The 16,256-nt window shown below is 39.7% G+C and overlaps 1 pseudogene; it reads left to right on the top strand.

Moving 5' to 3' along the window:
- The first annotated feature begins 4,210 nt into the window (after positions 1-4,210).
- On the top strand, positions 4,211-7,918 carry LOC124976603 (integrator complex subunit 13-like; annotated as a pseudogene).
- The last annotated feature ends 8,338 nt before the right edge of the window (positions 7,919-16,256 follow it).

Genomic DNA, 16,256 nt, shown 5'->3' with positions numbered 1-16,256 from the left:
TGTTAGCTTCCAGACACAAAGGAGAATCCAGTGGGACTCCTGTTTGCCCTTCTGACTCAAAACCCCTTGGGTACAGTCTACTCTGCGCCTGTTCCACTCTCATTTCACCAGGCCTGGCCTAAGTCACATGATAGGCGCCTACTGGGATGTTGTTTGCTCTGATCGCCCATCTCTTGCAGCTGGAGTTGCAGTGAGATTGCCCCAGGATGGCTCCCACCTCTGCTCTCTGTGGTCAGTTGAGACACAAAGCACGCTTTTCAAGCACCAGTGCTCTGTGCAGCCTCTGGATCAGCTAACATTAGGCAGTATTTTTGATCCCAGGTTTCTCTGTGCAAACCTATGTCCCCCAACTCTGTCTGCTGTGAATTCGCACTGGCTACAGTCCCCAGGTTGGCTCCAATGTTTTCTTTCTTCTTTGTTTATTGTACCAAGTTTTTGAGTCCCTAGGCGCTTTGAGTGTCCAATATTAAATTTTAGTTAAATTCCTCTTTCACCCACCTTGCTGAGAAACTGTACATGCACTGCTTTGTTTCCACGCCATGGGGAAGCTTGGAAAACAGCTTTCCTCCACTCTGCCATCTTCCGTCTCCCAATGCTTGAATATTTTAACAGAATAGCCATAAAAATTTAATATTTAAAAATAATAATAAATGAAACATGTCTTGTTCACCTGAACAACAATGAGTTCTCACTGCCTTTTAACTAGAATACTGTTAGAAAAAAATTAAAATACAAAAACCCTGAGTCTGAGAACTGATCATTTATTTCCTGTATTTTAGTTTTTGTGGGGGTGGGGTCTAAATCTTCCCCTTAATGATGCACCATCAACAGCAGCACCACCACCTCCATCATCTCTGCTTATCAATCACTGTGTCCCAGACACTTCTTTACATGCATGTTTTATTGAACCCTTTACCACCTAAAGAGATCCTACGACAATGTAGTGGTGATGTGTATGCCCAACACTCAACATGGAAGAGTTGTTTTGAGGAGGAATATTTCCATTTTGTAAGTGAGTTGGAGGTCAGGGAGGATTAAATGATTTGCCTCACCCACCACTGGATTAAAGGGCCAAGGTTCCTTGACTCTATCTGCTGATCTTTGGTGAGCCCATTGGATCACCTCTAGGTCACCATGGAGCTGGTTAATCTTTTCCAGTTGACCTGTCAGTCTGTTCCTTTGGAAGATGTACACAGTCAACTTTGACCTTTGAACTCAAAGGCACTGATGGGAGTAATTTTACAGTAGAACTATATTGGTCACCTGGTAGTTCCATCTGATCACACTGGATTGATGTTTGTATTTTTAAAAAATATTTTTAAACTAGTAGTACTTGCGCTTAGCACATAATTCAAGCAGCATAAAAAGATATTAAGGAAAACTTTATTGCCACCTCTGTTCTCAGGTAAGCCAGACAACTGCTATCATCACAGATACTTAATGAAATGCTTTACTTTTTTTCTTTTTTTTGTTTTGTGGTGCTATGTATTGAACCCAGGGCCTTGTGCATGTGAGGCAAACACTCTGCCAACTGATCTATATCCCCAGCCCGCAATGCTTTACTTTTTAAAAAATTTTTATTTTAATTTTTGTTTGTTCTTATTACTTATACACGATAGTAGAATGTATTTTGACATACATACATGGAATATAACTTCTTATTCTGGTTGTACATGAGATAGAATTACATTGGTTGAATAATCATATATGCATAAAGGAAGTAATGTCCAATTCATTCTATTATCTTTTTCTATTCCCATTCCTCCTCTCTTCCCTTCATTCCTCTTTGTCTAATCCAAAGTACTTTTATTATTCCCTAGCCTCCCCCCATCTTATTGTGAATTGGCATCTGCAGATCAAAAAAAAAAAAAAAAAACAATAACAAAAAACAACAACAAAAACAGTCAGCCTTTGCTTTTTTGGGGATTGGCTTATTTCACTTAGCATGTTAGTCTCCAGTTCCATCCATTTACTGGCAAATGCCATAATTTCATTCTTCCTATGACTGAGTAATATTCCATTGTGTATGTGTACCACATTTTCTTTATCCATTCATCTGTTGAAAGGCATCGAGTTTGGTTCCATAGTGTAGCTATTGTGAATTGAGCTGCTTTGAACATTGATGTGACTGCCACCACTGTAATATGCTGATTTTAAGTCCTTTGGGTATATACTGAGGAGTGGAATAACTGGGTCAAATAGTGGTTCCATTCCAAGTTTTCTGAGGAGTCTCATACTGCTTTCCAGGGTGGTTGCACCAATTGCAGTTTATCCAATAAAGGTTTATCCCCATGTTTTTGCCAACAGTTATTGTTGCTTGTATTCTTGATAATTGCTATTTTGACTGGAGCGAGATGAAATCTCAGTGTAGTTTTAATTTGCAAAATGCTTTAATTTTATTGCAAAATGAAAATGTTTGTCTTCTCCATTGAGGTTGCCTTTATGTACTTCCTAGTGGTAGAATGTACAAGTCTAAAATGGGGAGAGGTTTCTATAATTATGGGAATGTAAGATATATTATGTTTATTTCTAGAGTTCTTTTAAAGTCCTTAGATACTTTCTTTGAACACTTTTTTTAGCAAAGAATATCTGAAAAACAACAACAAAAAATGTGTCCATTTTGCAGTACTTTGCCCACTTTAGCAAAAGAAAAGTGGGTCTGGTGAGCTGAGTGCCTAAAGTAAAGCCTGTTTTTAAAATTGGGTTTTATTTCACTTCATTTGATTATATAATATATACACTTGCATAAAATTTTAAAAATAAAAAAGATATACAGTGAAAAGTCTCCTTCTCTGTTTCTGCCAGTCAGTTCCCTTTCCCAAAGACACCTTTTTACCATCTCCTGCATCCTTCCAAAAATATTTAAGGCATATACAATACATATGTTTATTTAAGTGAAGAACTCTTGACCACATGTGCCCATCTGAATCACATAGGGAACTTTCAAAAATACACATGTCCTTACCCTATGGAGACCTATTCAGTATTTGTAATTATATATATATATATATATATATATATTTTTTTTTTTTTTTTTTTTTTTTCGGTGCTGGGGATTGAACCCAGGGCTTTGTGCTTGCAAGGCAAGCACTCTACCAACTGAGTTATCTCCCCAGCCCCTGTAATTGTATTTTGAAAAAAAAAATCATCCTGGATATTCTGTGAGCTCCTTCAGTTGGAAACTACTTGTATAAGATACAACTATTCAGATCAGTAAAACCTACCCATCAGGAAACCTAGATTAGCCTTATTCCCTAGCAACTGGGCAGAAGAATAGCTGTATGGACTGTGTAAGCAATCAGTTCCAGAATCCATGTTAAGGACATCTGCAACCACTCAGTTGATAAGTCTAAAGGTAAATTGCCCCTTAAAAGGAACTGTCTCCAAATTAATATAATCAGTGCTGCAATTACCTGTGTATAAATAATTTATTTCTCTGATCTAATTTTTCTAAACATATTCCACTCCACCCCACTTCTATTTTAATAGTTGTTCATCATAGAAAAGTTAAAATATATAGTAAAGTATAAAGAAAAAGTCCATAAATAATGACTATCAATATTTTTCTTATTTTACTTACTTTTTAAATTGTGCAAATAACATATAGATGCTTTTGGAGAATTTAAATAAAGCAAACCCATTCAAACATTATTTCATCTGTATTTACTCTAGTACATATCAATGGATAAGGAACAAAGACTTAAAAATAAAAACCCCATACATTATCACAACCCCTAAAATTCACAACAATGCTTAATATCATACCCTCATTCTACATTGACCTTTTCCAAGGTTGTCTCAGATTTCTTATTAGAGTTCACTAGTTGGTATGTTTGTATTTGTGGTGCTGGGGATTGGACTCAGGGCCTCACACATGCTAGGCAAGTTCTTTACCACTAGGCTATATTCCCAGCCCTAGTTCACTAGTCATACCATGATGTCTGCTCTTCCCATCTCTGGCCCCTCCTTCTTCGTGTAACTAGTATTTTGGAGATCCTAAAGCCCACAAGACTTGCCATCCCCCATCTTTTGTTGTTGTTGTTGTTGTTAGTAGTGGGAATTGAACATAGGGCCTTGCGCATGCTAGGTAAGTGCTGTACCACTGAGTTACACCCCAGCCTTTTTAATTTTATTTTCGAGACAGAGTCTCGCTAAATTGCCCAGATTGAACTTGAATTTGCAATCCTCCTGAGTAGCTGGGATTGCCGACATGTGCCACTGTGTCCAGCTTTTACACTGGTGTATCTTATCTTGTAGCTTTATTTAAATGGTTTGTGTGGTATACATCGAATATTTTCATAATTATGCACTTTTAAATTGTTTCCAGTTTGCCATTATAAACAATGCATCAGTGCAGTGGATATCTCTATTTACAAAGGATAGGATTCTAAATTCTTGGAACAAAAAAGCCCCTCCTCTTCCCCTCCCCTAAAGAACAATAGATGACTTCAGATGAGCTATTTACCTCTCCCTAACCCTGTCAAAAAGTAGCTGTCCTCTTATATCTTAACTGTCTTATAGCTAAAATTTTTACTGCATACAAATTAACTTCTTATTTTACCTGGTGTGGGGGGAGTACTTTTGTACCTCATTTATCTTGGAAGGTTCACATTTTCACAATGACGATTTTGAGATAACTGTAGTTTCATGTAAGTGGTAAGAAAGACCACATATTTTTGTATCTGCATGAGATGAGCTGAATTTGTAGCAAGCTTGTTATGTTCATGAACTGTTTCCTGGACACAGTCTTCAAGCATGACTATCACTTTTTGCATTAGTAGGGTAGATTTTTTGTCCTCTATTTCCAACATGTTCTGCATTCTCCGGAAGTGAAGTATGAGCCTCATGATGGTATTCAGTAATTCTGGAAAGGGTTTCCACGGCTGCAACAAGACCATGCAGAATACTGCAGCATTCTGGATCTGCCCAAGGATTAGGAGGCTCAACAGAAACTAATGCTGCCATTAGCTCCTGTAAATTTTGGTCTTCTTGAGTCCAGGAGTTTAAAACATGTGCTCCAGAGTCACTCACAATGAAATTCACTAGGGAAATAAGGTGAAGACAGCCTTGTATCTGATTGTCCTAAAAAAAGAGTTGTCCCCAGTTTTAAGCAGTGAAGTTCATAGTGTTCATGCAGGATGGCATCTTGCTACCAAATTGCATGTTTTAGTACAGCAACATTTTGACTTGGCTTCAACTACTATTACAACTCTATTCCAATGAAGGAAGAACAACACTCTAATACATCTGCCAATTATGATGTGGAACTACTTCATCACAAAGACGCACATGTAGATTTCCTGAAAAGGGGTGATACCCACTTAGGTGATACCCACTAATACTGGCAGCAGTATGAGTAGTGCACCTTTAAAGTGGTGCACATCAAGGACAAATGGCATTGAATTACACTATTGTACTGAAGCTTATTGAATTTTACCCATAGATGTACATAGTAGACCTTCTTCCTGCCTTACTAATCTTCTTCTAAATGGTTGTTCTGTTTTGTTGGAACAACCACGGAAGTCGAGTTCTAAAGTCAATAGTCATATGCTTAGAAGCCAGGAAGGAGAGATTTTTTTGCATGTCCTTAGCAGTTCTCCATCCATTCTAGAGAATCCACCTTCAATTAGTGAAGGATGTGGGTGGAGAAAGAGTTACAGACCCTGATTACAGATTTTGGTGAATTTATGAGGGAAAACAGATTAACTCCTTTTCTAGATCCCAGATATAAAATTGATGGAAGTCTTGAGATCCCTTTGGAATAAGCAAAGGATCAGTTAGAAAAACACCTGTTACTGGCCTGTGATTATTTCACAAACCACCATTTTCTCTCTTTTTTTTTTTAATTATTGTAAACAAATGGGATACATGTTGTTTCTCTGTTTGTACATGGCGTAAAGGCATACCATTTGTGTAATCATAAATTTACATAGGGTAATGTTGTTTGATTCATTCTGTTATTTTTTCCCCTTCCCCCCCACCCCTTCCACCCCTCTTTTCCCTCTATACAGTCCTTCCTTCCTCCATTCTTGCCCCCCTACCTAACCCTAACTCTAACCCTAACACTAACCCCTTCCACCCCCCATTATGTGTCATCATCCACTTATTAGCGATATCATTCATCCATTGGTTTTTTGAGATTGGCTTATCTCACTTAGCATGATATTCTCCAGTTTCATCCATTTGCCTGCAAATGCCATAATTTTATCATTCTTTATGGCTGAGTAATATTCCATTGTATATATATACCACATTTTTTTTATCCATTCATCAATTGAAGGACATCTAGGTTGGTTCCACAATCTGGCTATTGTGAACTGAGCAGCTATGAACATTGATGTGGCTGTATCTCTGTAATATGCTGATTTTAAGTCCTTTGGGTATAGGCCAAGGAGTGGGATAACTGGGTCAAATGGTGGTTCCATTCCAAGTTTTCTAAGGAATCTCCATACTGCTTTCCAGAGTGGCTGCACTAATTTGCAGCCCCACCAGCAATGTAAGAGTGTACCTTTCTCCCCACATCCTCGCCAACACCTGTTGTTGCTTGTATTCTTGATAATCGCCATTCTAATTGGGGTGAGATGGAATCTTAGGGTGGTTTTGATTTGCATTTCTCTTATTACTAGAGATGTTGAACATTTTTCCATATGTTTGTTGATTGCTTGTAGATCTTCTTCTGTGAAGTGTCTATTCATTTCCTTAGCCCATTTGTCGATTGGATTATTTGCATTCTTGGTGTAGAGTTTTTTGAGTTTTTATAGATTCTGGAGATTAGCGCTCTATCTGAAGTATGATTGGCAAAGATTTTCTCCCACTCTGTAGGCTCTTTCTTCGCATTGCTGATAGTTTCCTTTGCTGAGAGAAAGCTTTTTAGTTTGAATCTATCCCAGTTATTAATTCTTGCTTTTATTTCTTGTGCTATGGGAGTCCTGTTGAGGAAGTCTGGTCCTAAGCCGACATGTTGAAGCTGTGGACCTACTTTTTCTTCTATAAGATGCAAGGACTCTGGTCTGATTCCGAGATCCTTAATCCATTTTGAGTTTAGTTTCGTGCATGGTGAGAGATATGGGTTTAGTTTCATTCTGTTGCATATGGATTTCCAATTCTCCCAGCACCATTTGTTGAAGAGGCTATCTTTTCTCCATTGCATATTTTTGGCCCCTTTGTCTAGTATGAGAAAATTGTATTTATTTGACAAACCACCATTTTCAACATGCAAGCGGTAGTTCCATTAGTCAGTGTTATGGCGAAAGAATTTTCAACAGAAAATGTGTTAAACTGTCCAAAAATAATATGCAGCTTAGTTGATACGGAAAGAAAAAATGATCGTCTACCTAGTTCCACAGTTGTTACAAGAGGAAAGGGCCCTAAAAGAGACAAACGATACCGTATCATGTGGAATGAATTTCAAGAAACCCTGGTCAGAGCCCATATCAACAACTCAGAGAAACATCCAAGAGTCTTGGAATGTCTGAGCATGTAGGAGCAAATCCGCAGAAGAAGAATGAAAAAAAAAATGAGGAAGAAAGAGGGAGGGCAAAGATATCAAATTAGGGAAAGCAGTGGAAGACGAGGAATGGGAGAAACCTTGGCAAGATTCAGAGAGAATGAAGGAATCTTAGAATGTGGAAAAGAAGAGTTGGCTGAAGCTGAGATTATAAAAGATTCACCTGATTCCCCAGAACCTCCAAACAAAAAACTCCTTGTTGAAATGGATGAAACTCCACAAGTGGAAAAATCAAAAGGGCCAGTGTCCTTATTATCCTTGTGGAGTAACAGAATCAATACTGCCAATTCCAGCAAACATTAGGAGTTTGCTGGACGTTTGAACTCTGTCAATAACAGAGCCGAGTTGTATCAACATCTTAAGGAGGAAAATGGGATGGAGTCAACAGAAAGTGGAACAGTTAGCCATTAGTGAGGAGTGACTTGAAGGACTAAATTTTGTATATTGCAAAAATATTTTTGACAATAATTTGATGTAAGTACTTTTACAACAAGATTGTATAGCTATCTTGCCTGGACTCATTTTACATTTTAAAAATATTTCAGCAACTATCTTTTTTGTACTAACTGTAAAGTTGGCACATAGATCAAAAAATATATATTTGAGATTTGTCCTTCCAACTCACACAAGTATATTTTACAGTAAAAGGTATTCCCTCTGGAAATTTTTTAAAAAAATTCTTAGTCTCATCTTTGCCAAATAAAACTATTAAAATATCTGCAAGGCAAAAAAAAAAAAAAAAAGGAAAAAAAAACACCTAGAGATCACTTGTGTACCTCCCAGGTTTTCCCTAAGGCTAACTTTTAGCAAAACTAGGATGCAATATCACAACCAGGAAATTGACATTGAAACAATATAGCAATATTTACATTTGCCCGGATATACTTGTACTCACTTGTGTGTACAGCAAGTTCTATATGATCAGATCACCTGTGTAGATTCACTGTCCCCTAGGTCTTGACTACTCTTCTGCTGACCAGTCTCAACATCACAGCACCCACCCATACCACTCATCCTCAACTTCATCACACTTTACAGACTCTTTTTTTTTTTAATTGTTAGTTGTTGATGGGCACAATACCTTTATTTTACTTATGTATTTTTTTAATGTGGTACCTCTTAAGGATTGAAACCAGTGCCTCACACACACCAGGCAAGTGCTCTACCACTGAGCCACAACCCCGTCCACACTTTACAGACTCCTGATACACATTTCAAATTCCTTCCTGGCAAGCATCACTAATTCATGATACTCAATCAGCCCTGAATATCATTTAAAAAATATTACTAGGTGGATAACATTTTCACTGTCTAGCTTTATGTTAAAGTCATTTAGTATATTTATTATCATATTTGGCCTCAAAGTATATTGCAAATATTCTTTTACAAGAAATGGGGCAAATGTTCCCCCCTCTGGTTGTCTAATATGTTGAAACATTGTTCTTAGCAAAAATCAAAAAATCATGGAAGCTGCCAAAGGCAATGGCTACAGACTTCTATTTTTAACAAAGCTGGCAGAACTTTTAGAAAAACCACTGTGGAGTTGAGGCAGGCAATATATACACATTTTTCCCCCTCTTTTTTGGTGTTGGTCATCGGACCCAGGGTCTTTCACAGGCTAAGCATTCACTCTGTTGTAGAGCTAATCCCTAGCCCCAGAGTTTTTTGTTGTGGTCATGGTTGTAAGAAAAATGTGGCTCAGTTCAGGTCCCAAGGCAGTTCAGACCCTTGAATCCAGGGCAGCAAGCACTCTGGGGTGCCCAGTCTGAGTCACCCAACAGCATCCAGAAATCCACTCCGGACAGGGGAACTCACACCAGAGATTTTATTAGGCGGACAACCAGAGCGTCCACTCTCTGGGCTGGGGGTGGGGGTGGGGAGGGAACAGAGAGAGAGAGAGAGATAGAGAGAGAGACAGAGAGAGAGAGAGAGAGAAAGAGAATGGCGCAGGAGTTTCTCCTAAGTAGTGGAATTTTGTGGGCTAACAACCATCAGGCCAATTGCTGAGAAGGGGGCTCACAGACTGACTAGTGGGCCAATAACTGACTAGGATATTCACAGGCTGACAATCTAGGTTGTAAGATGGGAGAGGGAGAAATGGCTGCAGTGTAAAAGGCAGCTTTATATTATAGTGGATGTTTTGTGTTTTCGGACTGGGGATTGAACCCAGGGGGCTCTACCACTTAGTCATGTCCCTAGCCCTTTTTACGTTTATTTTGACACAGAGTCTCGCTAAGTTGAAGAGGCTGTCCTTGGACTTGTGATTCTCCTGCCTCACTCTCTCGAATAGCTGTGACCACAGGCGTGTGCCACCACACCTGGCTCTGATAGTATTTCCTAGGAGGGTTTTCTGGTTGGAGGCAGACTGTAGGACTTTTGCTAAAGTCGTTTCTTAAAGGGATTTTTATCTACATCAGGAAATTTACCTTTTCTCAGTACAGTTTAGAGAAAAATAATTTCATTTTCTTCAAGTGGAAGTAATCTCAGCAAGGAAAGGCTCTCTCAACCTCTTCCTCTGAGAAATGAGCAGATTTCTTCAACTTATCCCTGGTCAGGGTCATCTGAGTAATGCTGGTGTGTAGCCGGCTCCTTTTGTGGGGCCAGAATTTTTATGGTTCTACACTGATGCCGGGTGGCTCTGCCTTTGTTTTAAGTCATCGTTTCTGCTGAAGGTAGAGCTGCAGGAGCTGGAGTTGAGGAGGTTAGAAACACCAGTGCGGAGAGTGCCCTTGGAGCAGAGGGGACGGAAAAGCGTGAGGGCTAGCATAACAGTGGTGGAGGGTAGTGGAAGTAGAAGGGACTGTCTCCAGGCAAATGTAGCGTGGGAAGGTGCTTCGGTAAGACATATAATTTAGGCAAAATCAATCCGCATTTAGCCTGGAAGAATTAATGTACAAGATGCACAGAAGATACAATTTAATTTTAGCCATGTAGTCATGAACATTTTGCATCTAGAAATCATAGATGAAGTATAAACAAAGATCAATTTTTTAAAATTTTTTTACTTTTTACAATTTTTTTGTTTTAATTTTTTTTAGTTGCCAATGGATTTTTTTATTTTATTTTATCTATTATATGTGGTGCTGGGTATTGAACCCAGGGCCTCACACATGCCAAGTGAGCACTCTGCCACTGAGGCACAACTCCAGCCCCAAAGATCTATTCTAAAAGTGTATATATGTATGTGTATGCATGTGTGTGTACCATTTAAAACAACCAATCCATATATCCTTTGCCTCTACAATTCTACTTTGGGAAATTTATATCCAAGTATTTGTATATGTGCAAAAGTGACATTTGTGTACACTTACTCATTGTGGCATTGTTTGTTTTAAGAAAGTTCTATAAGTTTATAAGACAACTCTAAATCCAAAGCATGTACAATGATAATACCAGATGTGGTTGTGATTTTGGGGTCTTTCCAACTGGAGGTAGGTCAGATGCAGATCCATGTCCACTTTTATCTTCTTGGTGGGTGCTGAGCAAAATTTTGAGGTTGGTGGGAGCATTTGGTTGGTTCTTATTGAGAAGCCTTCACAGCGTTCACGGTATCTGGTCTAAGGATACAAATGACCAGGAGCCAAGGAATTCTTGCCTCCCTTTTACATTTAGATACTGGAGCAGCGAATTTGTTCTTTGATCAATTCTGCAAGCAGCCGTAGTAGTAAGGAATGCATAGGTGTCAGCCTCACCCTTTCCTTCCCGCTCTTCACTTCAGGATTGGAAACAAGGTTCCAGCTCTGCCCTCTGTAAAAGCCACTCAGAAGAATTATGACTTGGAAGGGAAGTTCAGACCTGAGTCTCTGTGATTTGGAACAGACCGTTCATTTTAAAAGTAACATCTGTGCATAATGTGCTTTATAGATATGTAATTGCCCTGATAATTTGCAGTGTACTGAGTTCGGGGAAGATCATTATTGGAGACCTATAACTCTGATGGTTTTGGCACAGAGTTCCACTCCTGAAACTTTCAAATGCTTGGGAAGGAACACAAAGAAGTAGAAGATGGAAAGATAACCATGGACCACCAGTTGTGGTTATGGTAAGGAACACTTAACATTATCCCTGACGTAAACACTGACTATTGAGTTAATTAAAAATTCAATAACCTCCACCTTGGGAGGAAGGCATTTGCAAATTCCATCCTCATCTGTTACAATATGGGTTAGATACATCCAAACTGATCAATCAAGAAAGAGCAATTTAAGCACAATTTTTAGTTAAGTAACTACCAGCAGAAGTAGCTGAAAAACTTAATAAGTGCTTACCTTTCTCAATGAGGAGATGGGGAGAAGTAAACCAAGGATTTTTTTTTTTTTCTTTTGGTCCTGGGGATTGAACCCAGGGGTGCTTTACCACTGAGCCACATCTGTAGCTCTTTTCTTTTTCTTTTTTTTTTTTTTTTTTTTGAGACAGGTTCTTGCTAAATTGCCAAGGCTTACTAGGACCTTGGGATCCTCCTGTCTAGTCTCTGGAGTCACTGGTGCTTTAGACATGCTCGTGACGACAAAGAACTCTTGCTAAATTACAAACCCTCTGTATGCCACTATTTGAGTTTTGTAAAAATTAGGTCACTATATTTACTTTGTTAAAAGTGAAAAATAAGCCTGTTGCAGTTGCACACCTATAATCCCAGCAGCTAGGGAGGCTCAGGTCAGAGGATTACAAGTTCAAATTCAGCCTCAGCAACTTAGTGAGTCTCTAAGCAACTTAGTGAGACTTTGTCTCAAAATTTAAAAAATTTAAAAATGGCCAGGGATGAGGCTCAGTGGTTAAGCACCTCTGAGTTCAATCTCTGGTACCAAAAAAAAAAAAAAAAAAAAAAAAAAAAAGATAATTATATCTATGTCTTTATATCTATGGAGCCAAGGAAATAAATAATAGGGTCTGAATTTTTTTTTTTTTTTTAAGTATTGTTGAGTGTTACAACTAATGTGATATTTTGGGAAAAAAGATAAAAGTGAAGAATGTGAATTCTTGGATCTAATCTTAACAGGTCTGAACTTTTGCATTTTTCTCTCTCTGTAACTCAAAAGCCTTGGGTGCTCTAGGTCAGAGAATAACAAACTTTTCCAGCAAGAGCCTGCTTGTAAATATTTTAGACTTTGCAGGTTAGATGGTTTCTGTCATAACTATTCAACTGTGCCATTGTAGTGTGAAATCTACCAGAGGGAAATATGTAAATGAATGAGTTATGGCTTTGTTCCAATATAACTTTATTTGTGGGCACTGATACTTGAAGTATTCTTTTGTTTTCTCACTTATTAAAAAATGTCAAAAGCATTTCTTAGTTCAAGGGCCATACAAAAACAGATGGTAGGTAGATTTGGACAGCAGGCCCTAATTGGCGAACCCTTACTCTGGATTGAACACATTTGTGTGGTTCCCTTCTATGCATGCATAGCAAAGAGTTCCAGCCATCTGGGCTGCAAAGAGGAATTTCATGGAGTAGGTAAGCTTCCATCCCTCCAGCATTCACTATTATGGAAATGATGTCTTTGAGGACTTTAAAGTCCCTCATGGACATGATGGGCCCTAAAGAATTCAACTTCTTGTTCTTCCTTCCCCACTCCCCTATTCTCACCTTGCTGTGAGGGCAGCCATCTTTCAGTGAATATTTTAGTGTTGAAAATTTCACTACCAGAGAAAGGAACAATGTGGGAGGTCACAGATGCAGAGACTTGGGCTCATCCTGTTCTGGGAGGGCTGGATTGGGCACCTTAAGGGGGTGGAAATAAAGGAGTTTCCTTGGGTGTCCAACCCTCTCTCCACTCACAGGTGACCAGAGCAGGTGGGTCGTAGGAGTGAGGTCCTGTCCCCCTGAGAAGACTGTTCAGGACACAGCACTCAGCCCCCTTCCTGTTACCATAGCTGCCATAAATGGGAAGGACACAGATCTTCCCTTGGGTGGCTTTGTTCCCTCAGGTTTCACTGTGTTCGTGTTGGAGGACAGAGCTGAATGAGACCACCCTGTCCTTGAGTTGAGGGAGGGATGCAAATAATGGAAACAAATGTTTGAAGCACATTGGATAAAGGGTTCTGATAGGTGCGGATCCCACAGTGGAAAGGGGAATAGTGGAGACAGAGGGTTGAAGAAATAGGCAAGAGAACAGATCACAGAAGACCCTGTATCTGCCCTGCCCTGAAACTGACCCTGAAGCTGTGGAAAGCTGGTGGGAAGGATTTCAAGCAGGGGACTGTAGGTTGTAATCAGAGTTGGAGGATGAACAGCTTAATTAATTAAAGGGGGATTAATTAATTCAAAGGGGATAATAAGGCCCCAACTAGCTCAGTAACAGTGGAGGCTGAAAAGAGGGGACAGCAGTGAGGTTTAAAAGGAGGAAACTGAAGAGCTTATCCACAACTGGGTGAGGATTAGTCCAGGACAATTCCCAAACTGGGGGCTTACACAGCAGCACTGGTAACCAAGGAATGACAATAACACAGGGGGTATTTGAGAGGTGTTGGGGGCTGAGGTTGGATCGCGCGCAGCCTTCAGTTTCCAACATGTTCATTGAGGTCTCTGTGGAGCATCCTAATGGAGACGACTGGTAATTAGTCAGTGCTCAGGAGAGAGATCTGGGCTGGAGGCCAGGACTTGAAAGTCAGCTGCAGACCAGATGCTGCTTGAGTTGTTCCTGGAGCCAAGGTCAGGCAGGAAAGGGTGAAGAACAAGGAGAATGGAGGAAAGATAACTCCCCAAAGACCACGTGCAATCAGGAGTCAGGGAACAGGAGAGTTGAACATGCACAGTTTCAAAGCTGGCTTCCAGAAAAAATGTAAGAGAGTCAATGTGGATATGTGATGCACATGTGGATCTATGAGCATGTTTATTCTAGAGTAGTTCATAATGTTAAAATGTTGAAATAAATATCTAACAACAGGGAATTTATCAGGGAATGCCCATATGATGGAATACCACACAGCCATCAAAATGTTAAAAAATCATGATTTAGAAAATACTTTTAGCAAGCTCTATGTTAACTGGTGCCTGTTACAAAATGCTCCAGTTATAGAAAATAATATTTTAGTATTCATGTATCATTTGATATTTATTTAGTTGTCATTTAAATTTTATTTGCTTTCTTTCTTTCCCAAATTCTGTACAATGAACTTGTGTTAGCTTGGTAAGCAAATCCATCTCAGTAGGCAGGATAATATCAGAGAAATGCCAACTGGACTTAGTAAACTGGAAATCATTAAACCTGGTAGTATCAAAGCTACTTGAGGAGTGAGTGGTAAGAGAAGAAGCAGAAACCCCAAGCTTAGACTGCTCCTTGAAGAGGTCTGGCTACAAGGGAAATTGAGGCAAAGAGGTCTTATCTAGTGAGGATGAAGAATTGCGGGATTGCTTTTCTCAAACGGGAAGGTCTTGAACAAGTTCTATGTGAAGAAAAGGACCAGTCTTCAGAGAGATGTTGAGGGATTCAGGTATGAGAAAGGATTATTGATGGGGCAGGAGCCCAAAGAGAAGGAAGGGAGAGGAAGCTGGAACTTTTTGTAGGGATGACCTGTGGGCAAGATATGGGAAAGAGGATAGAAAGAATGCAGAGAAATTCCACGGGGTGGGGTACGGGGAGACTTTTGAGAAATAATTGAACATAGTGCTTCTTGGTTCAACCCTACAGAAGCCAGCTAAACGCGGAAGACTTTTCAGGCGAGATGACTTTCTTTGTGCCTGGGATTTGCTGTTAATACTCTGTAGGGGGATGGGGTCAAGGTGAGGGAGGAAGATGCTGGAATAAACAAAGCAAGACTGGCAAACTGTCAATTGTTAAAGCTGTGTAATGGAGGTTCACTGTAGAATCTGAATGTCTTACTTGGCAGAACTTAAAAATAATTTCAAGATTAAATTTGAAAAGGGCCCTATTCTTACTGGAGGATACAAGTTGATTCATATCTGTGCCCTCCCAGAATACTGTTGACCCAGCTGCTTTGATTCATCTACTCCTACCCGCTCTGTGGCTTCCCAGTTGCCTTATTCTTGTCCTTGTCTCAGCTTCTCTGGGAAAGGGTCCTAGGCAAGTGCCTGCTACAAATGCGTAGCAGGAAGGGCTAGGTGGCTGGGCTGGTCACTGTGAAAAGAAGCAGTCTTGAATGTTGAACACCAAATTAATCCTAGGCCAATTATCCAAAAATGCAATAAAAAGCTAGTGGGCTTGTGGTGTGTCTCTGAGCCTCCAGAGCGTTCTGTGAGCCAGGAATTCTCTGGGCTGGGATTCAGAGAGGAACCATAATTTGAGAAAGAATAATTGGATTTGTGACTTGCCGTGGTGTTCGATTCCCAGCCTCAGAAACCAGGCATCACCCTTAGAGACTGTAAACTTCTCACACAGTTAGTTTCCCAAGAATAGAAGCATGAGTTTTTACCTGTTGAGATGGTGCTTTTAAAGGTTCTGGCACGTAACAAACATTTAGTGAATGTTAGACCATCGTCATCATCATCCCTGGACTGCGTAGAATAAAACTTAAAAACAGCATTGGATTTTAGACAAAACATCACCTCAGAGCCCTTTCTTCCAACTCACTCTACTATGGATGGAATGTTTGTGTGCTCCCCAAATTCCTGTGTTAAAATCCTAACCCCCAAAGTGATGGGATTAGGAAGGGAGGCCTTTAGACGGTAATTAGATCATGAGGCTGGGGCCCTTATGAAAGGGATTAGTGTCCTTATAGAAGGGACCCCAGAGAGCTCTCTCATCTTCTCCCCACCATGTAAGGCAATCACTAGAAGCTGGCAATCTGCAAC

The sequence above is a fragment of the Sciurus carolinensis genome, chromosome 2, assembly GCF_902686445.1.
Source record: "Sciurus carolinensis chromosome 2, mSciCar1.2, whole genome shotgun sequence".
Lineage (NCBI taxonomy): Eukaryota > Metazoa > Chordata > Mammalia > Rodentia > Sciuridae > Sciurus > Sciurus carolinensis.
Note: the sequence above shows the minus strand (reverse complement) of the source record. Positions and strands in the feature narration are given on the sequence as shown.